Raw genomic sequence first — 22,908 nt, 5'->3', positions numbered from 1 at the left:
TAGCACAGGGAGCCTGATCAATTAGTCCATTTAATGGGAGCTCCCCAGACAGCCTCCCTCTGGAAAACAGGTGAGAAATTCTTATATTCCTCTCAATATGTTAATCAGACAACTGGTATCACAGTTCTCTAACTGTGTAATACCAGTCCCCCTTGGCAGATATATTTTATTTGGATAATGATGTGAAATTTAAGATCTACGTTTCAATTGTGCAGAGCCATAGGCAGTTGTCAATTTTAGTGACAGACATAGACCTGCAGCTAAATTCCTGTGCACAAGCAAAAATTCCAACAAGCGTAGCAAGATCCTGGTCCCTTAATAGAACTACGTTTTCTCCCATGGAGGGGCAGTATTTTTAAACTGATCATCGCATCTCTTGGTACCAGCAAATCATCACTGCTCTTGAATATTTCCTTTAACACAGGCACTGGTGACTTGAGCCATTAACATGTTTGACAAGGAAGCATATGGTTATAACCTGAGTGCCTGCTTCTTCTCTAGGAGAATGGTGCTGAATATAACCATCCTTTCTTTGTCCCTCTGCACTTTCTCTAGCAACGCTGCTAGTTAATAGGTCCAAAAATCCAAGGCAAAATGAAGAGCTCTCAAATGCTGAATGTCTGAGACCTTGCGATCTACGCACTGGGGAGAATTCCCACTGCTGATCTTGCTGTTGGCAATTACATTAAACAGCCAGCCAGTGAACGTCATGGCCTGGAGCCTCGGTAATGTGATGAGTGGCCTCTCACCTCCAGGTCACTTGTTCAAATCCTACCGTGGCTAATGGGGGCTGCACAGCGTCTGGTATTCTAGGTGAAATTATTTGTTAGATTTGTGAAAACACACATCAGAACCTCAGGCAAATGTACCAAAATAAACATCACAATTAATCCTAACTCAGTGGTATTATGATTTAGCACTTAGTGAGTTTGAACCAGCCAAGTAGAGATGAAGGAAGGGGAAAAAAAAACAAATCTGCAGAATATGTACTCTTCTTGCAACACTGCTTTGTATTATGTCCTCAAGATAAAAAAGCAGGGCTTTGTCTAAGCAGAGAGCAAGGGAATTCCAGAGAAAAGGCTCCACTTCCATGAAATGCAAAGCAGGGACATTAGCAAGAGGAGCTGGCCAAAAGCTCTCCTGCTCCAGTGAGGACAGGGCGGGATGCTGCCTCTCCATGGACTTGTTTATATGCTTCCAGGCTCTAATTTGTGGCCCAAATAGGAAGACAAAAAAAATAAAAAAGTAAAATAAATTAAAAAATCCAAGAGTGGGGTATAATTCTCCTCAGACTTCCTCTCTGGACTTTACTTTCTCACCTGTAATATGAAGGGTTTAGGGAAACAAATCTCTGAAGCCCCAACTGGCTATGTGAGTCTGTGATTGTTATGTATGAAGGTCTGAGCTCTGGAATGTGAACAGCTTTTTCCTCCCTGATTGAGCCAGTATCAGCACCTTCCCGAGCCTCAGCAAAGGCACATCGAGATCTTTGACATGAGACCCACAACCAGATTTGGGGGTCACCAGGGCAAGGTCTAAAATCTGCCTCCATTCCTCCTAGCTATTGTGTCCTTCTTCAGAGAACGCCCCTTTCATAAGGTAGGCCCTTCATCCATAAGAGAAAGAAATAATATCTATCTCAAATTGCAGTGTGGATTGAAGAAGATAAATAAAGAACCTAGCACCATGCATGATATATAGTATGTAACCAATAAACGGTAGATATTTTATTAATAATTACCTCTCTTGCCACCCCCTGCCCTCACTCCAGAACCACTATAGGGTTGGTATTGCTTCTTAACTCACTCCAGGGGTCCTGAAATTTGAACTTCTCTTGTTTTGAATCTATATAATCAAAAAAAGTGAGCTACACAGAGCCAGCTGCTGACCATCAGAACCTCGCTTCTGAATAACACCGGGATGCTTGCTCTGCTTCAATGGAAGGCCTATAGAGTGATGGGACGAAACGAAGTGCTTTGAATATTCTCAAGGAAAGCTTTACTTAGGACAAAGACAGAAACTGAAGGCATTTTCAAAACTGGATTTTTGTTTTTTAATGAAAGACAATGGAGAAAAGAATCCAACTTTGAGAGGGTCATTGGAGATGGCTTACAACTCATGTTCAGTTCCTTTCTGGGCTATTCTTTTTTCTACTTCACCTCATCCTCTCCTATTTCCCCTAATTATATGTACACAAATTGCTAATTGTTAACTGCCATGAATCACCAATTAAGATTCCATTTATGAGAGAGATAAACGAAGTTCTCTTTGACTACTTAAATGCTTATTTCCATATTTAGAGATCTAGGAGAGGGTTTCTCAACCTTGGCACTAATGACATTTTGAGAAGGATGATTCTCTGTTGTAGGGACTCTTCTGTGCATTTTAGGAAGTTTAGCAGAATCTTTGGTCTCCACCCACCAAATACAAATAGCACATTCCCGGTCTCAACAGCTAAAATGTCTCCAGATATTGTCAATTGTTCCCTGGGGTGGCAAAATCCAGCCAGTTGAGATCCACTGATGTAGACTCTCCAGCTTCCTCCCCTCCTCAAGCCATCTGGGAAGACAACTCCAGTGGAAACTAAGTAGTTGGCATTTTCTCTGAGAGCTAAGGGGTATAATTTGTATTGTGTTTACCCAACTTTCAAGTTATATGTATCCATTGCCTGTCTCTCTGCTCTCTTTCAGCCCTGCTGTGGATATATATGTTGGGCTATAATGTTACCTTGGGATTTAGAAACAGGAACTGGAGGATTGGTGTTTGTTTTTATTTGACAGTTTTTGAGATTCTGTGTCTATTGATCTTTGATGTTTTCCAGATGGAACACACAACAACAACATACAGCTCAGTTGTTGATTATATATATATATATATATATATATATATATATATATATATATATAGCAGTTTCCAAGAAAAATCCAGGGGAAAAAAATAGGTGTGGTAGAAATCCAACCACAAAAGAACACCACTGCAACAGGAAGTAGTAACTCAGAGAGAGCATGACAGAGCTGGAGCCCACAGAGGAGGAAATCAGAGACATACCAGGACGCCAGTCTCACAACAAAGCCATGTACTTTCAGAGCTCTAGGACAATAAATAGATTCAGTGTTCTCTCAAGGTTGGCACTTAAGCTTTATTATGAATGAATATGTCAAGATAATAACAGAAAAGTGCTACAAATATGCAAAGAAAATTATTACACAAAAGCCTCCATTACTAAGGGGGGGTGGGAGATAAGTGGCCCAACCCCATGATCTGAGCTAGAGTCTGAAACTGGTTAAACCGGATTGGGGAGCTTCCTGGCACTCTGCATTTTCCAAATGCAAGCACTGTTCTGAACCGCATATAAGGATGTAAGTGTAACTGATGTTGTGCAAAGATCCTTGATCGCCAGGTAACTTTGCTGGATCCTTTGGCAGTTTGCCCAAGCCTCTTCAGATGTGTGTTGTTACATGTCAGCTATAGAAATATTACTGACAATTTCTTTCTTTTTTTTCTGTTTGTGTGCTATACATACTCACAGTTGTCCTTACTATCTCACATTTTTCTTAAGAACCAGACTCTGGTGAGTCTGAAAAAGAATATATTTGGGAATTCATGCCTTTAGTCTCTCCCAGTTTGCCTGTGCTAGAGGTGTGGGAAAAGGCAGGTGGAAATAGGGTGTTAGGAAGAGGGGTGGAGGAGACAAAAAGATGGGTAGAGTCAAATATTTTTAACCCACTTGTTGAAAGATCCTTGCAAGCTTCCCTCCCTTCTCATGGGCCTGTAATTTACTGCTTACAAGAGGGTGAGGTATGTTCAGCATTTCACAATCAATTAAAGAGCAAGCAGCTGGTTCCACAGGAAGACCTGCCTTCTGTCAGAGCCTTTCTGGGATTTGGAGCTAATGGATCAGCCATTCCTCTCCAAAGTCTTCTCCTTGCTCCCTGTAAGAAATCGAGAAATACCCATCTCCCAATGTTTTCCCCACTCAAAACACCACCAGTAATAGTAATATGTGCATTTTTCTGCTCACTAATAAAGGATAATACAAGCTCTCTCTCTCTCTCTTTTTATTTAAGAAAAGGCAGCCATGTTGAATCTACAAAGGACAGCTGGAGGTCTCTTTGTGCATAGAAGACAAGGCTCTATTGGTATTTTCAGGAAAGTACAAGTTAGAGTCATAACAGACTCATCTTCTTAAAAAAATCAAAAGGCATATCAAGAATTTACAAAATCCTTTTCACCTCTCACGATAGTTTTAGACACCATATTGTGCTTGGGATTTCAGTGACACAAGATGTTCAATCCCAAACTTCCTTTCCATTGAAATGAATAGAAGGTAAGTGGTGTGCCCTTTATTGATACAGCAGCTCCAGAAATTGTGTGGGTAGTTTTGGAGTGATCTGTACAGCAGAATAATATCAATGATCTTTCAAAGCTGCTTTGCAGATCAAATGTGATAGTCTATGAAAGCACGTTGAGAATAAAAAGTGGTATTTAAGTGTAAGATGTTATTAACAACAATAGCTGTTTGATTAAATAGCAGCTCTGTGTCTCATACATCATTTCGGCAGATCATGGATGTGGCATGAAAGTAAGTTGGATGATGTTCTAAAGTGTGTGTTCTCCCATTATTACCTGTCAACCTTGTTAAGGGACTTGGTGAAATGTTAATTGCATTCTGCATTTAAGGAGCCTTCACCGCTATGATCGCCATCCCACCAAATGCTTGAGGTTACTTGTGGCCCTGGGCTGTTTTTGTCACATGAGCAAAGGAATCCACTGAAGAGGATGCATGGTATGTGTAATGATCACAAACTCTGCCCTGCATTCACATCTTAGTTTTAACTTTTGCTTTGCATTGTGACATTTTTCAGCTGACATTTTTTATAAGTACCATCCTAGTCCCTAAGGAACGTAGTATTGAAGATAGATCATTAGTACATGGACAAGAATAGTTCAAGTGCAAATATTTAAACAACAAGCAAATAGACAAATTTTTAACAGACATATCACATGCTTAAAAGTCATGGGGGGAGGGGGGGGAGAGAGAATGAATTCTTACCATTTGCAACAGCATGGATGGAACTGGAGAGCATTATGCTTAGTAAAATAAGCCAGTAGAGGAAGATAAATATCACATGATCTCACTCATTTATGGAATATAATAAACGACAAAAGCAGATCCAGAGACAGAGAAGCATTGATCAGACCATCAAACCTCAGAGGAAAGGTAGGGGAGGGTGGGAGTATGGGGTAGAGATCAACCAAAGGAGTCGTATGCATGCATATAAGCCTAACAAATGGATACAGACAACAGCGGGGTGAGGGCATGAGTGTCGGAGGAAAGGTTGGGGGAACAATGGGGGAATAAGGACACATGTGTAATATCTTAATCATAAAGAAATAATAAAAAAAAAAAAGTCATGGGGACTGAACCAAGGCTAATGTGTGGGAAGGGGAAGAAGAATATAGAAATGCAAAACTGTTCTTTATTTCACTTCTCAGTGATTCATCCTTGGAAACATTCTCAGACACATTTCTTTTTTTGACTGTAAGGACAGAATGTGTGCATTTATCTGGCAATATCTCTTTTCCAAGAGATATTTCAAACTTTCAGAGATAAAATGCACAACTGCCATATTTTACTTGTTAAGAAAGGGAAGAAAAAAAAAAAAGAAGAGACACATTTCTGATTATACTACTTTATGTTATTACCCTAGACCAGTGGTTGGCAAACTCATTTGTTAACAGAGCCAAATATCAACAGTACAATGGTTGAAATTTCTTTTGAAAGCCTATTTTTTAAAACTTAAACTTCTTCTAATGCCACTTCTTCAAAATAGACTCGCCCAGGCCCTGGTATTTTGTGGAAGAGCCATACTCAAGGGGCTAAAGTTTGCCTAATACAGCCCTAGACAATAAGATATTTATAAGGAATAAATATCTAAACATATTTCACTCATATATGGAATTTAATGAACAAACTGAACTACCAAGTAATATAAAGACAGCAGCAGACAGCTCTGGTGGAGTGGAGTTGTGGGGGGTGGGATAATGTTGGAGGGTAGGGGAAGAGATTGAGTAAAAAAGAAATAAAGGAGAGAGAACTCATTGACATGGACAGCAGTGCGGTGATTGGGAGGGGGGGGAGAGTGTGGGTGGATCTGTAAGAGGACATATCAGGGATAAATGGTAATGGAAAAAAATAAACAAATAAATAAACCAGTTAATTAACCAACTAATGTATTTAATACTTGACCCAGGCATTATAGACATGATATAAATCCTTCCTCTTAAATAGTAATTTGTATTTGAAAAGTGACTAAAACAATGATTTTAGTATAGAGCCTTAAAAAGAGATGGGGCACCATTTTTACATGAAATCTGCAATAGATGACACTTGAGGCAATTCCCATTCTAAAAAGTTTTTTGCATATTACAATAATTTGGCAGACTTAAAAGCTAAAGGGGCTTTTTAGAAGGGTGATTATCTAGTCCTCAGGTATTTTATAAAATGTTGTGTTTTTTTTTCTATTTTTTTGTGTAAATAATTTATAATTAAGAAAGCACTTTTCAAATTTAAACAAAGGTAAGCTGTCCTAAATTACAGCTAGTCAACACAAAATCTACACAATAGTAGAGGAAATTACAGTCTGCTAATTTACAGCCAATTCATAAAAAAGCTAAATATTAATAACTCATTGTGGTTCTGCCTTCACTTAGTGCTGGTTGAATTGTGAACCTCATCAAGGCTCAAGTTCAACCCTACACAAAAAGAATGAGACAGACTGTTTCCTCCTCCCTGGGGCTTAGAAACCATTTTACAAAATAGTAATGTGAGCAAAATGTAGACAATTGGGGAAAATATGAAATCATCATCTTTTTAAAAACTATATTTTTATGGATTTCAGAGAGGATGGGAGAGGGAGAGCGACAGAAACATCAATGATGAGAGAGAATCATTGATCAGCTGCCTCCTGCATGTTCCCTGCTTGGGATTGAGCCCACAACCCGGGCGTGTACCAGGGATTGAATAATGACCTCCTGGTTCATAGGTCGATGCTTATCCATTCAGCAACACCAGCCAGGCAAAACCATCTTTATAGGCAATATTCTGCACTGTGAACTGTCCCTATCTATAAATATTTTGAGAGAGAAGGAAGCAGAGCACTGCTTATAATAGGCATTCAGTTAATATTTCCTAGTTAAAATTATAAATTATTCATGATTTTTATGCATCAAAGCCACATTCCTAAAGCTCTCAAACAGACTCACATTTTGATAAAAACTTGTAAAAGGGCCCATAGGCGTGGCTCAGTAGTTGAGAATCGACCTATGAACCAGGAGATCATGGTTCGGTTACCGGTCAGGTCATATGCCCTGGTTTCAGGCTCAATCCCTATGTGGGGTGTGCAGGAAGAAGATGATCAATGATTCTCTCTCATCATTGATGTTTCTATCTCTCTCTTCCTCTCTGAAACCAATAAATATATATTTTTAAATTTAAAAACACTTGTACAGGAATCTGCAAATAGTCAAAAGCCAAAGACCCCATAGTCAGTCTTGTAAGTGCCTTTAAAACATCTCCACATACTTGCAGGAGAGTTGTATGCCTGTAAGTGCTCTCCTCATAGAAATTCAGAGAATACCACCACTGCTCTGTAGAGAAAGGGAAATGACAATAAGATTAAAAGCAGGGCGTGCTGATCATTACAGCCCGAGAAAAACTTCAGTTCTCCCCCAACCTAACAAATATCAGAAACCGATGGCACTTCCTTTGCTGTTTGTTCTTGGATGCAGAATTCTTCATTAAAGTTGAGGGATTAAATATAGCACTTGAGCTAATTAATTATAGTTTGATCATTTTGACACCTCCAAATGACTCAGCCACATACCTTGAAGCTTTGTCAACTCAATTGCATCTTTATTTTTGTTGCCTTTAACCAACAATGAAGACGAATGCCACTCTTTCTAGTTTTCAATCACCTCTACAGAAGTGCTCCCCTGGCAATGTGCAAGGACAGACCTAATTAATCCCTCATCTGCCCTCCGTGGTGTCTATACATCACACTGGCAGTTGGAACTGCTGCTTGTTTTAAGGCTATTGCTGGAATGAAAAGCTCATCTGTTTTTCAATAATTTTACCACAGGTGGTAATTTGTAATTAGAGAGAGTGGAATCCAAATTTTATGTGCGTGTGCATGCGTGTGTGCACACACACGCATGCACCTGCATGTGCTTTGTCATTCACAGTGGACACTTATCATAGAAGAGGGAAAAGGAATGAAAAGAAACAGCACAGCTGGGGGAAAGCATTACATTTTGCACCAAGCCAAATAACAAGACTTTACAAGAATCAATATTCTGGGGTTTTAATTTTTGTCTTTTCCTTTTTAAAAACTGATATGGTTATATATAGGTCAGAGGTTAAACACTTGGAGAAACTGAAAAGACCCTAAGATTCAGGATCCCATGCTTATGGTCTGGTATGGAGGCCCATGTAGGAGGGTCAAGGTGAAAGCCTCCTCTTGGACTTTGGTCTACCTTGACCATCTGGTCTCATGCTGAGGGGAGGTCCTGGCATTCTCCTCCTCCTCCTAGGTGGAACTTGCTGTAACTGGAAAGATTCATTAGCATGAGAAGGCAGCCTGGCTAGTGTCAGCAAAGCAGCTAGGAGAGGAGACTTGCTTTCAGGTGGGTGGAAATGCTCTGGTAAAGACAACCTAATCTTGGGACTTTAGCAGTCACTGCATTCCCATCCCCGGACATACACCTTGAGCATTTTCTTTGCTCTTCTTGGCCAATTCAGATTCCCTTCTTTAGTTTTCAAGGCAATGCTCTTCCATGAAGTCTTGCTCAACCATTTTAGCCCACCATTCATATTTGGCAAATCACAGGGCTTAAGGCCTGAAAGATAGACAGTCCAATATGTCTAAATATCAATGAAGGCATAAATGTCATGGCTGTCCAACTGGATTGCAAATGTCTGGATGGCAAGAGTACTTTTGAGGTTTTCTTTTTATCCTACAACCTTGTGTAGGGTGTGTGTGTGTGTGTGTGTGTGTGTGTGTGTGTTACATTGGATTGGTCTCTATGATTCCCAGTGTGAACTGTAGGATGGAGACTGAGTTCTTTACTCACTTGCTGGAAGAAGGAAGATGGTATCTAACTGTGGCAGGAAGTCAAAAATAAAATATCTTGAAAGAATTATGGTCTAAGCACAGACAGACTCTCCAGGCTACAAATATTATGATTTATTAGAAATAAAAGATCATACAGTCTTCTTCAGACAATATTTATTTTTAAGAACTTTCAAAGTGTAATTTGCGACTGAGGTGGTGCATAAGGAAAAGTTTGGTGTAGGTTCCTTCAGTCATAGGCTTCTACAGCAATGGGCTGCTCATGAAGGAGGATGGGGAGGTAGATGTAGAGAAATGGAACACTGACTCCACAATGGTTTCTGCCAACTATTGTTTGTTTGGAAGGATAATGGCACATCATAGTGTAGAAATAGGAGATCTGTGTTAAAGGTCATAATGCCCTTTCACATCAAGAGATTTCATCATTAAAAGAAAACCTTTGCCTTTTTCTCCTCATCTTTCTCTTCATTAAGAGCAAGTTAGCAAGTTTACAAAACCACAGCAGAGCCAATCCACTCCTCACTTCCATGCCTCTATCCTCTTACAACTGGTGATCTCATTCTTCACAAATGGTTGAGGGACGTTGGCACTCAGGGCTGCAATGATAACCTCTACTTGTTCGGGAAAGCCTGGCATCACTGTCTCAGAAAACAATTTTATACCTTCCAGCACCTTCTCAATATAAACACCAGCTTCATAGTTCTCCATCTCAGCATCAATAATGTGTATGACTCCAGCTGCCCAGCCCCTGATGGACCCCGGGTGGTGACTGCAGGAAATAGCTAACCCAAACAACCAAAGGCAGCTGGATCCAATAATATGTTGTCCCTACATTTAAATAATTTGTGTTCTAATTAGACTATTATCCTCACATTCTTAATTTAACATATATAAAGAACATTATCTGCTATGTTCAGTTTTTAAAAAGGAAGTAAATACTATAAATGAAAATAATACAATAGTGTGGATCATTTCTTTTTAAAACTACATTTTTGGTTGGGTTTCATGGTTAAGACCTTGCATTTTTGCCCTCCCTCCACCCCCAACCTGCAATTACCTACATCTTTTAGTTCTAATTGCTTAGGCTAGTATTAATGCCTCTCTCAGTTTTATATGAAATCTTTATTTTTAGTCTGATTCCTTATTATTTCTATACATGGATTTTTTTTCTGTCATTAGGCTTCTGTTCTCATATCCTGCAGGTAAAGCATATGCATATTCTCATTTATATGTATATATATATATATATATATATATATATATATATATATACATACACACACACACACACACACACACACACACACACATTCCCTTCTCAGAGAATACCTTTCTTCATCTCCTAAAAACCAGGTCATTTTCAACTAGACCATTACAGTTGACCATAATGCCTTCTTCTTTTTCTGACCTCAATGCTCTTAGCATGTATACCATGCCATAAGGCTCTATACCCAGTACCAAAGCAAAATATCATGTTTCACCACAGAGATGTTGCTGTATTTTTATATTTATTGCTTTTTACTCTGGTAGCATCATTTTATACAATGATGCTTTATTTTTTTAATTAAGTAACAAGCATGCCTGTTCTTTTGACTTTCACAGTACACAGACAGATAATAAATATTCAATAATTCAATAAATATTCAAAAATAGCACATACAGTATTGTCCTTCCATTTTCTGAATCTGTACTTCAGTGAAAGAGTAAGAAATATAAGATCTCTATAAAAGGATGAGGAAACTAATCCTTATGGCGTAGAATCAAAGATGGTAGAAAGAATTGTGCATTTGCACAACTGAAACTGAGCTGGAAGGAATTTTAGAGCTAATTTCCTCTAACTACTTCTTTCAATAATTGAGAAAACCGAGGCTCTACAATAAGAAACTTGATATTATATATTTTTTAAATGTCTAAAAATATGTATTTGGACAAATGTCTCGTAATATTAACATAATTTAATAAACTTAATATTCTCGAAGTATTTTATATACATCTATTATGTGCTCACTCCACAGAAGAGCCAGAACTAAGACCTATGTCCTGGACCATCTCTCCATGGGTAATCTCTTCCATTCATTTTCCCAATGTCAAATACATATTGCCAACTCAGAGCCTGTCTCTGAGTTTATATATGTATATATATATCCTCACAGCTGCTGCAACTTGCCTTGGCCCTAACAGCCACAGGTTTGTCCAGAAGGTCATCTAGAAGGATGTCAGGAAGGTCATTTGGCTGTCCAGTCTAATTAGCTAGCATATTACTCTTTTATTGTATATATTATAAACCATCTCTCCACTACACCCACAAGCCATGCCCACAAGCCTCGCCCATCAGCCCATCAGAGCAAGTATGCAAAGTAACACCAACCAATATGACTGTGGCCACAGAGACAGGAGGGAGGCTTGGGTTTCCCTCACAATGGAAGAAGCCAAGCTTTCCGCCTGCCCTTGCTGGCCCAGGCCTCTACTCAAGGGCACAAAGTTTCAATTATAGAAGATAAATAAATTCCAACAGAAATGGCAGCAGTCATGGAGCTGGAAGAGCAGGTGGCTAGGGTTGCCCTGGATGATGGAGGAAACCAAGCTTTTGCAGCCTTGACTGGCTCAGGCCTTCGCTCCAGGCTATAAAGTTTCAATTATAGAAGATACATCAATTCCAACAGAAATGGCTGCTGCCACAGAGTGAGCAGGAGGCTTGGCTTCACTCCAGGCTATAAAGTTTCAATTGTTGAACATAAATAAAGTCTCTGCTTGGGTCACCAGAGGATGTGGCCAGCCTGCAAACCACCATAGGCCCCTAGCCCAGGCCACCCCACACCCCAAGGGAACACCCACCCTGATCTGGGACAACCTTCAGGGAAAACCAGCTGGCCTCCACCAATGCACCAGGCCTCTATCCTATCTAATAAAAAAATAATATCCAGATTGACCATCACTCCAACACACAAGATGGCTGCCCCCATGTGGTCAAAGATCCTGCCCCCATGTGGACACAAGATGACCACCACAAGATGGCCAGCAGGGGAGGGCAGTTGGGGGCGATCAACCCTGCAGGGGAGGGCAGTTAGGGGTGACCAGGCTGGCAGAGGAGAGAAGTTGGGAAAAAACAAGTTGGCAGGGGAGCAGTTAGACATTGATCAGGCTGGCATGGGAGTGGTTAGGGGGTGATCAGGCTGGCAGGCAGAAGCAGTTAGGGGAATCAGGAATGCAGGCAGGTGAGCAGTTGGGAGCTAGCAGTCCTGGATTGTGAGAGGGATGTCCGACTGCCCTTTTAGGTCTGATCCTAATGGGATCGGGTTTAAATGGGCAGTCACATGAAGAGGTCCCAGATTGGAGAGGGTGCAGGCTGGGCTGAGGGACACCTCCCCACTCCGTGCACAAATTTCATTCACTGGGCCAAGATATGTGTGTGTGTGTGTGTGTGTGTGTGTGTGTGTGTGTGTGTATATTGCTGAATAGGAGCTATGGCAATGGAGAGGAATGGAGCCAAAAAGAAACATTTCCAAGCAGAGGAATTTCTAAGAGAGGGCACATGTCAACTCTAAAGAAGGAAATGAAGGCTGAAATATAGCGGGGTTACAAGGAGCATGTGTATATGCATGTGTAGAAGGTTGATTGTCTTCTTCACATTTCTAATTGGAGGTATTTAAAACACTCCAACCTCAATATTTCCAAAGCCAAACTTATCATGTTTACCAAAGAGTCCCACATCTGGTTCCACTCCAATATTTTCTAGCATGATGAAGCATGACCCCATTCATCATCCTGAGCATCTTTCTTACCTATGATCAAAATAGTTCTCCATTCCACTAAGTCTCTCCATAAAAACCATCTCCACTTTAGTCCATGCTACTGCTGTATCTTTTTCTATTGCACCAATATCCTCCTTAGTCTTGGTGGTCCTACTGTGCTCACCCATTCCAGTCTATTCTTCCACAATCTATTCAGTGTCCAATCTTTCAAAAATCTATAAATTTTACAATTTTACCAACCTGCAAAAAATTCTGCAATGACTTTCCATTGCTCTTCAATTAATTTTATATAAATGTCTCTTAAACTTTCATGTCTATACAAATCACCTGGAAATCTTTTAAAAATGTAGCTTCTGATATTGTATGTCAGGCTGGACCTGCAACTCTGCAATTCTAACAAGCTCCTGGTCAATGCTGGTTGTATGCAGTAGACACTCTGAGTAGCAAGGATCTATATGATCCTTACTTCTCTGGTCAACCACCCTCAGGTGTCCCTCCTCTGTCACTGTTTGTATACTATCGACAGTAGCCTCCTTTACATTTTTTGATGTTAGCATTCAACTCAAGTGTTTGAATATAGCTTTTCCTCTACCCAGATTTTTTCTTCTATTTCCCCATTTTCCCACATGCCCAAATCCCATATAGCTAGTCCATTCACATTCACCCCTTAGATCTAACCTTCAGATCCTCTCTGACACCTGCCTAATTTTTCCTTCACAGAACTTAACAGTTTGTCTTCACATTTTTGTCTTATTGTTTGCCTAATACTAGAGGCCTGGTGTACAAAATTTGTGTACTTGGGGGTCCCTCAGCTCAGCCAGTGCCCTCTTGCAGTCTAGGAGCCCTCAGGGGGATGTCTGACTGATGGCTTAGGCCTGCTTCCCATGGGGAGCAGGCCTAAGCCAGCAGTCTGACCACCTTAGTGCTGCTGTGGAGGCAGGAGAGGCTCCCACCACTGCCACTGTACTTGCCAGCCTTGAGCCTGGCGCTCCCCTGTGGGAGCACACTGACCACCAGGGGGCAGCTCCTGCACTGAGCATCTGCCCCTGGTGGTCAATGCACTGCATACCGACCAGTCATTCTGCTGTTTGGTTGATTTGCATATTAGCCTTTTATTACATAGGATAGAGGCCCAGTGCATGAATGGGGACAGGCTGGCCTTTCCTGATGGGGGCCCCTGATCAGGGTAGGAGGGCGCTGGGGAATAGGGCCAGCAGGGGTGAGGGGCCACGGGCATTCTGGTCATACTGTTCATTCTGGCTGTTCTGCCATTTTGGTTCCTGGGCTTTTATTATATAGGATATTTCCTTATTAGGTTCTAGATTCCATGAAGGTTGAATTTAAGAGTAAAAACAAAGAATTGTACTATCAGGGTACAATTTATGGATCCCTCTACTGACCCCTCAGAAAGAGCTGGATGCTAGAACATGACATTATTTTACTACTGGATGGAATAAAAAGTGAGACCAGACACCTGGATACAGGCCAAAGACAAGTAAACAAATTTTCTGCAGTAGCAGCTGCAAGATAGGAAGCAGACCTGAGGCACCAGAGGCCAAAGATGAGCCACATGTCACTGGTCTGTTTTGCTTGCCATTAAATCCACATCTTGCCTAATGCTTGGCATATATAGAAGGTTAATAAATGGTCTTTGAATGAATAAAGAAGTACATATAAAAAACTAAAATGCTTATCTCTATGTGATAGCTCTTCTAAACCAATACAATGTAGCTATAGTGTGAATCACAAATGCAAGGGACATGGGTAATTTTAAATTTTCTGAGAGTATTAAAAATGTAAAAAGAAACAAATGAAGTTAATGCTAGTAATATATTGTATTTAACTCAAAATACTATTATTTTAGCACGTAATTAATATTTTACCATCTTATTTTCTTTTTAAACCAAGTTTTAAAAATGCAGTGTGTATTATATGCGTATACCACATCTCAGTTCATATTAGTTACAATTTCAAGTGCTCCATAGTCACATAGTGGTTACTGGCTATCATATTGGGCTACATAGCTCTAAACAATTTGGCCTCACTCTACATTTCTCAAATAAATATATGACCTGACTATACTGTGAAATGAACATCTAGAACAGGGAAGAGCCAACAGCTGCAAACCTGTTACAGCCCTTATCCCATCCCCTTTACAATGGTGTCATCTTTTTACCCACTGCTGCGTGCTGTGTGCCAAGTTCTTCTCAGTGGAAAGCCTTAGGTATGAACAACTCTCATTGTTGAGAATGAAAAACAGAACTGGAAATGGAGTTTAAGTGCTTTTATTTCTGTACCAATATGCCTGAAAGGTAGAAACAGTTTTTAAAACATCTTGTACTTGATTTGGAATCTTGAAGGAAGGTGATTGAAGGATTTTTGGTTTTACATCATTTGCATGCTCCTAATGAGCCCCTGACAATTCCAGGTAATGTATGCAGCTTGTATATATTTACATGCATTAGCACTGGCTGGTGACAAGGAACAACTCCCTAATAAAGCACTCAAGACAAATTCTCTGTGACTACTGGGAAAGACATTCATAAACACGTGTGTAATTTTGAAATTAATCAAATACATCCCTTGATCTGTACTGCACAGTGTGAATAATATCACACAAGTTGTATGCTGAACATTATATATTTTTATTTCTAACTCTAGGGATGTTAATTCCACATACAAGCTTTTTAATGTAGATTTTACAGGCACTTGAAAAATAGGCTGCTAATGAAATATAACAGGTGTTTTTGTGAGACCTGTTAGGAGTTCCTTAATGCCAACAATATAAGCCAAATGTCCTGTAGGCTCCACCCCTAAATTCCAAGGGAAGGTCACTTTCACGGTTTGTCCACTGGTGTGCTGATCAGCATTTCCATCAACCGTGAGACAGAATCTGAGCAGCTTCCCCCAACATGAGCTACCCTCAGTCTCTAGGCAATTAAGGAGAAGGGAGTGGGAGAGAAGAGAGACCCTACTGCCGTTCTTTTGGAAGCCTTCATGGAAGCCATCTTGCTATGGATTATTGAGGTTTGAATGCCCATTTTAACTGCTCACCCAGAGGGTTGGGCCCAAATTAGGACTCTGATATCCATAATCTGCTTGCTAGCACCATTACCTTTCCTCACTTGTTTCTCCTAGTTTCTCTGTTGCCAATATAGGGAATCCATTGCCATCTTTTGATACCTCAGAGAGCCCAGTGTGTATTGCTTCTTTGGTCAAAAGGGGAGCCATGCCCTATTCTAGAACTCAGCTCTTTAAGAAGAGATACAACAAAAGTAGCAAGGTCCCTCATTATCAGTTTTTTCCATTTGTTCTACTACATTGTCTTAGCAGGGTTTAAGTATATATCCTAAAAAGGGGGGGCTGGATAACAGAGGATCAGAAGTAGACCCTTTCTGTATGTATCCCAAATCACTTGTCTGTCCCCACTCTCTGGTTCTGCTACTATATCTAATATACCTTGAAGCCACATGCTGCAAAAAAGAGAATATTTTTAACCTTAATTTCTCCATTACCAAACTTCACTGGTGGAAAAGATTCAAGTGTTTGTTCTTGTCTCTGAACATTGTGTGAGAGGTAAGGAGTTCGTGTCTGCCCAGAGAACATGAAGGACTGCCAGGAGGTGTCAGCCCTCTCCTTGTGGAGAAGCCCTGTTATATCACGTGCACTAACTCTGAGTGTGGTGGGGTGGGTGAGGCCCTGGAGTTCATAAAGCTTAAATAATCAGCCTCTACATTTCCAGTTTTATATTATTATGGACATTTTAAATTTCCATAGTATATATAAGATGTAACTATAATCTGTGTATGTGTCACAATAACAGTAGATTTGTAAGTCAATTTTTTTGTGCATAATGTGTCAAAATGTGCAAGTTCTAGAATGACATAGCAAGTGGTCGTCTAGTGGAGAAAGGAGCAAGCATTAGAAGGATGAGAATCTTAATGTATGTGATCATTAAGCTAAATAACAAGACATTGATCTATTCTTTGAAAACTTAACTACTTCCTTAGCAGCTAATAAGTATTTGTGCTGGTATCTCCTCTTTGAATTCAGGATTTATTATGTTAACCTTTTGAGATGGTGAATATATTTTTAGAGATCATGATATTCAATGTGTTTTTTCTGAAGAAAAGTAAATGAGTAAAGAGTATATATTACCCATAGAATCACATATTCCCATTCACTTTCATGGTCATTTTAGAGATGCTTTCCATGTGGCAATTAACAAGGAAAAGATACAATAAAATTTCCAATTTTCTATTCCAAGTGCATTTTAGTTTATTAATATATCACCTTTGTGGCTGCTTTTTGCCTAATAAAATTTCCAAGAATTAGTCAGGAGAATGGATAATTCACATGAACTCAAGATATTCTCTCGGGGTTATATGGGTTTTACTATGTCAGTGGAGATTCTGTGGACTTTATGGGATCTGCCTATTGAACCAGCAGCTATAACAATATTGAACTGTAAACTTTTATTCTCTACTATCTCAGAAATGATAAAGTGTTACCGTCCCTCCCATTGTGGTTCTCTGCTTTCTGAAAACCTTGATAAGTCTCAACACTTGCTTCATGGATAACAGAGTATTGCTAAGCTCTGGGATTTGATCTAAAAATAATTTTATATTTGAGTGGTTCGGGAGGAGCCAATCTTGAGTGAATGATTTGTTGGTACCCTTCTCTAAATTGTTGGAATGGGTGATTTGGGTATCGTGCTGTTAGACACAACACTTGATATCTTTTTAAAAAAGGATTCCAATCTTTCCCGAGTGATTTCATGCAAGGGGAGATCATTTCCAAACAGTTTAAGACATTAAACTGTACCCTTACAACCTGTAAGTATCCCTAATTTCCACTTTATATCTTCTCCTATAGGCATTGCTAAAATATAGATGATTAAGTAGAAAAACTATGCTCAGTCATTGCTACCTTCTTCTACACCTTCCACTACCTCCACCCCCATGGAGGGAAAATAAGATTGAGGAAAGGATGCCAGGGTACATGCCTCTGGGCATGGCTTCTCTTCCAACACTTGGACTCCTTCCCAAGTTTTAGTTTTACTACCTACCTGGGAAAGTAAACAGCCAAGTGATTTTCTGAACATTTCTGCAAGGCTACTTTAACGATTCTCTACCAGCCCTTGTGTGCTTTATGCCTTGAAGGGGATTTGGCAGAAGCAAGCAAGGCTTATAATTCACCTTTGGGTGACTTGGCCAAAAGTCCAGAAGTCTCTCATTCCCCCAAGTGATTTGCCATTTATTTCAGTTCTCGTGTTGGATGGTGTGGTTGATAAGCTGAAATCCTAACAATCAACTGACCACGGTCTGAAGTGGCAGTGGACTGAAGCCGATGTGTGCTGGGCCTGGTGACAGCCGCTATGTGACAGAGCTTGTCAGAAGCACGGGCAGGGCCTCAGGATGTAAATAGGCCTGACCCTTCCAGATGAACTAAAGCTGACAAGAGTGATCTCTGCAACATAGAATGGAGTGATGACATGAAGGCCGTGACATGCTTGGGACTGAAACACCAGGCACAGATATGTCACTTGAAATGGTCAGAGAAATGACAGGGGACTCGCACTAACTTTACTTGATTTAAGTTTAAAAAGGTCCTTTGCACTAAGAGCCAGAACTACAATAGTTGGAGTCCTGTACTGGGGAGACCACTTCCTTGCCAGATATCCCCATCCCAATTTAATCTGAGCTACAAAACAATCTGGTCCTTTGTGTCATTAGGACAGTGATCCTTAACCCTGGCTTCACATTAGAATCACCTGAGCATTCTCAGTCTGAACTGGAGATTGGTTCTGGTTTAATTGGCCTGGAGTGGGACATAGACATTGACATGCCTTTAAATCCCCCCCTCTATCCCCCAGGCAATTCTGATGCACTGCACTGGTTGAGAACCACTGCATTAGAGGACTGAACATGAAGAAAAAATACCCTGGAAAATGGGTATTATTTTCACTGTAATAATATCATAAAGCTCAAACCCTTTCCTATTTTACTATCATTAGAGGCCTGTTGCAGAAAATTTGTGCATGGAGGGGGTTGTCCCTCAGCCCAGCCTGCACTCTCTTCAATCTGGGACCCCTCGAGGGATGTCCGACTATCTGTTTAGGTTCTAAAAGGGCAATCAGACAACCGTCTCACAATCCAGGACTGCTGGCTCCCAACTGCTTGCTTGCCTGCTTTCCTGATTGCCCCTAATCACTTCTGCCTGCCAGCCTGATCACCCCCTAACCACTCGCATGCTAGCCTGATTGATGCCTAACTGCTCCCCTGCCAGCCTGTTTGCCCCTAACTGTCCTGCCCTGCAGGCCTGGTCACTCCTAACTGCCCACCCCTGCAGGCCTGGTCCCTCCCAACTGCCCTTTGATGCTGGCCTTCTTGTGGTGGACACACAAGATGGCTGCCCCCATGTGGTCAAAGATCACATGGGGGCAGGATCCTTGACCACATGGGGGCAGCCATCTTGTGTGTTAGACTGATTGTCAATCTGCACATTATTCTTTTATTAGATAGGATAGAGGCCTCGTGCATGGGTGGGGGCCATCTGTTTGCCCTGAAGGTTGTCCGGGATCAGGGTGGGTGTTCCCTTGGGATGTGGGGTGGCCTGGGTGAGGGGTCTGTGATGGTTTGCAGGCCAGCCACACCCTCTGGCGACCCAAGCAGAGGCTCTAGTATCTGGAATTTATTTATGTTCTACAATGGAAACTTTGTAGCCTGGAGTTGAAGCCTAGGCCAGCCAGAAGTGCAGAAAGCTTGGCTTCCTCCATTGCCAGTGGTACCCTAGCCTTCTGCTCTACCAGCTCTTTGGCTGCCACCATTTTTTTTGGAATTTATTTACCTTCTATAATTGAAACTTTGTAGCCTTAGGCAAAGGCCAAGGCAGGCCAGGGCTGCAGAAGCTTGGCTTCCTTTATCACCCAGGGCAACCTAACCTCCAGCTCTTCCAGCTCTGTGAGTGCTGCCATTTCTGTTGGAATTTATTTACTTTCTATAATTGAAACTTTGTACCCTTGAGTAGAGACCTGGGCCCTCCAGGAAAGTTTGGCTTCTTCCATTGCTAGGGAAACCCAAGCCTCCTTCCTGCTCTCTGTGGCCACAGCCATCTTGGTTGAAGTTAATTTGCATACTTGCTTTGATTGGCTGGTGAGCATGGCTTGTGGGTGTGGTGGAGTTGTGGTTAATTTGCATATCACTCTTTTATTAGATAGGATTCTTTTATTTTTAGATTTTGTTATCTGAAGCCCAGAAAGGCTACAAGTGTTAGTTTGACTCATACAACAAATCATGTGGTTCTTAGAACACACATTTTGCCTCTTCCTGTTAACCTTTTTTTGAGCTAGAAGTTAATATTGATTACACACCCTAAACAAACCAATGTTATTTTGCCCCTAGTCCAATTTGAACCTTGAAGATCAAAGGAAAAGGTGCTCTAGAGCTGTTAATTCAATAATATAATCATGCTATTCCTATTTGTGTGTGTGTGTGTGTGTGTGTAGGTGATGCACAACTGTTAGAAAAAAAGGCACTGTCTAACTTTCTTTTAGCTGAAGTAATAATTTCCACATTTTGGGGGGGGGATATTTACATATTCTAACTCAGATGTGGGAAGAATAGAGGTGGGGTAGGTCAAGATTAGGACCAAGATCAAAGTGAGTTGATCCTACCTTCTTCTACTGTGTTGGCTTCTCATTTGGAATTGAGTCCACATGTCAAAGCCTGTCTCCCAAAAAGGATCCAAAAGATGCCATTTCTTTACCAAAACTTTGTCAATCTATATCTTTTCTTAGAGTTATTTATACTTCAAACATCTGTTATGTAGACTGAAGATTATGAAGGCACGGAAAAATGGGTTAGGCATACAGATAAATATGTAGATAAGATAAATATGATATATTGCAGGTAGATTAATAAATTGGAAAATGATGGGGTACCTTATGAAATTCCAAAATTTTGAGGTGGCAGCAAGTGTAGTACTCAATATTGCTGGAGGTGGCATAAATGGGTAAAAGTATTGAGAAATAGTTTGGTTATATGTGTCAAGACTCTTAAAACTTTAGGTGCAGCTTAAAGAAAATCTATACTGAGCTTAGCACTAGGGTAAAAGACATAGATTTGGATATAATGAAATTTAGCTCATCATTAGTGATTAAAGGAATAAAAGTGTGATAACATAATTGAAACTAAATAGATAAATAGGTATATTAACTCTGGTACTCTTTCCTATAAGATTATTATAAAGCTATTAAAGTTTCCAAATAATATTTCATAAAAGTGTGAAAGCATAAAAAGAATAATACAGAATATAAAAATATATACATATCATGATCTTAAATTTTTAAAAAATCAACATGGAATATGTGTACAAATAACTTGAGTTTAATTTATTTTGTTTTTCAAAGATGAAAAAATGTTAAATGGAACTTAACTAATAACTCTTATGGTGTTATCAAGGCATATTTCCCTGTGAAATAGGGAGTCATAGGTCATTTATATTATTTTATACTGAGCTATATATTTAAATTTTTTAAAAATCATAAGCAGATATATAATTATATCTGTTTTTAAGTATTAAGACAACAGCTAAATTCAATAGCTAGTTTCCTTGCTCTGAGAAGTGAGATAGCAAAACACTTACAAATATGGCCATCAAATGTCAAATGATTAGTACAGTAAATGAATTCTCTGGAAATTCAAAAGAGTAAGAGCTAGTTTCATAAAGAAAATGGAATATCTCATAAAACATAGTTGAAGTTGAATTCAGAGGCCTTGAATTCCAGACTAAGAAAGATAGACTTTATACTGATGCAAATAGAAGTCATTGAAGAGATTTTTGTGGCCCTAATTAATGAATGTCCTTTGTTCTTCTCCATTAAAGAAGAATGTATATGCATATGTGTACTCATAATCTGATTGTATGTACACTGGATGTATTCACCCCTAGGCAGGAAATAATGTGTCTATAAAGAGGAAACAGGAAGAATGATTAAGGCATTTGTTAATTAGGGTCCATTTACATTTCCAAAGTCAGCTCATCCACTTGTTTAAACGGAAATCTCCTCAGTTTATTACAGTCATTATTACTTGGCAGTAAGAGATAACTAGTTTGAATTTCACAAGTAGAGAAAATTGCATAATCTGTTGCTTCTCTTAGAGGTCACTATTAGTCAATGTTTCGTAAAAGAAATTGCAGTTCTTAGGAAATAAAATTAGCATTTATTAAGTACCTACTATGTGCAAGACTGCTGGATATATTATTACATAGCAAATTTCATTTACTCCTCATAACAACCCTTATAGGTTGATATTTATAACCCACACTTGATAGTAAATGAGTCTAAGAAAGATGTTAAGAAAGCCAGGTAACTGTCCCAGGTGAGGCTAGACTTAAACTGAAAACTGATTTTCTCTCACTACTCAGTGTAAGCCAGTGAATGATAACTTTTCACACTAGAGTACACCCATGAACTCATACATTTTCTAATATTACTGTTAAATTTTATATTTTTTGAAAATATGTATATAGATATGCAACATGCATATGTGTCTATAGTTATAAATGTATATATACAGCTATTATATACCTACTAGAGGCTCAATGCACAAAATTTGTGTAAGGGGCTCACCTTAGCCTTTGCAGTCCCAACTTCATTCAGAAGGACGAATGTACAAAGGATGTTCGGCTGTGTGGTCTAATTAATATATTATACTTTTATTATAATAGATGTGTTTATGTATGAATAGACATGCATTGTAGTAGCAAATTTATACAAGTAATTATACCAACATGTTACTTATTGTGCTATGCTTTTTATATGCAAGTGTTACATGTAGCTATATATAAATATATATTAAACAATGCATAAATATGAATTATACATAAATACATATAGGTTTATGTTTATGCATTAAATCATTAAGAAAACTGCTGGGGAGGGTAGGGAGATCTGGGGGAGATAATAGATCAACCGAAGGACTTGTATACATGCATATAAGTACAACCAATGGACACAAAAC

Source organism: Pipistrellus hanaki (genome assembly GCF_964339955.1).
Source record: "Pipistrellus hanaki genome assembly, chromosome: 7".
Taxonomy (NCBI): domain Eukaryota; kingdom Metazoa; phylum Chordata; class Mammalia; order Chiroptera; family Vespertilionidae; genus Pipistrellus; species Pipistrellus hanaki.
Note: the sequence above shows the minus strand (reverse complement) of the source record.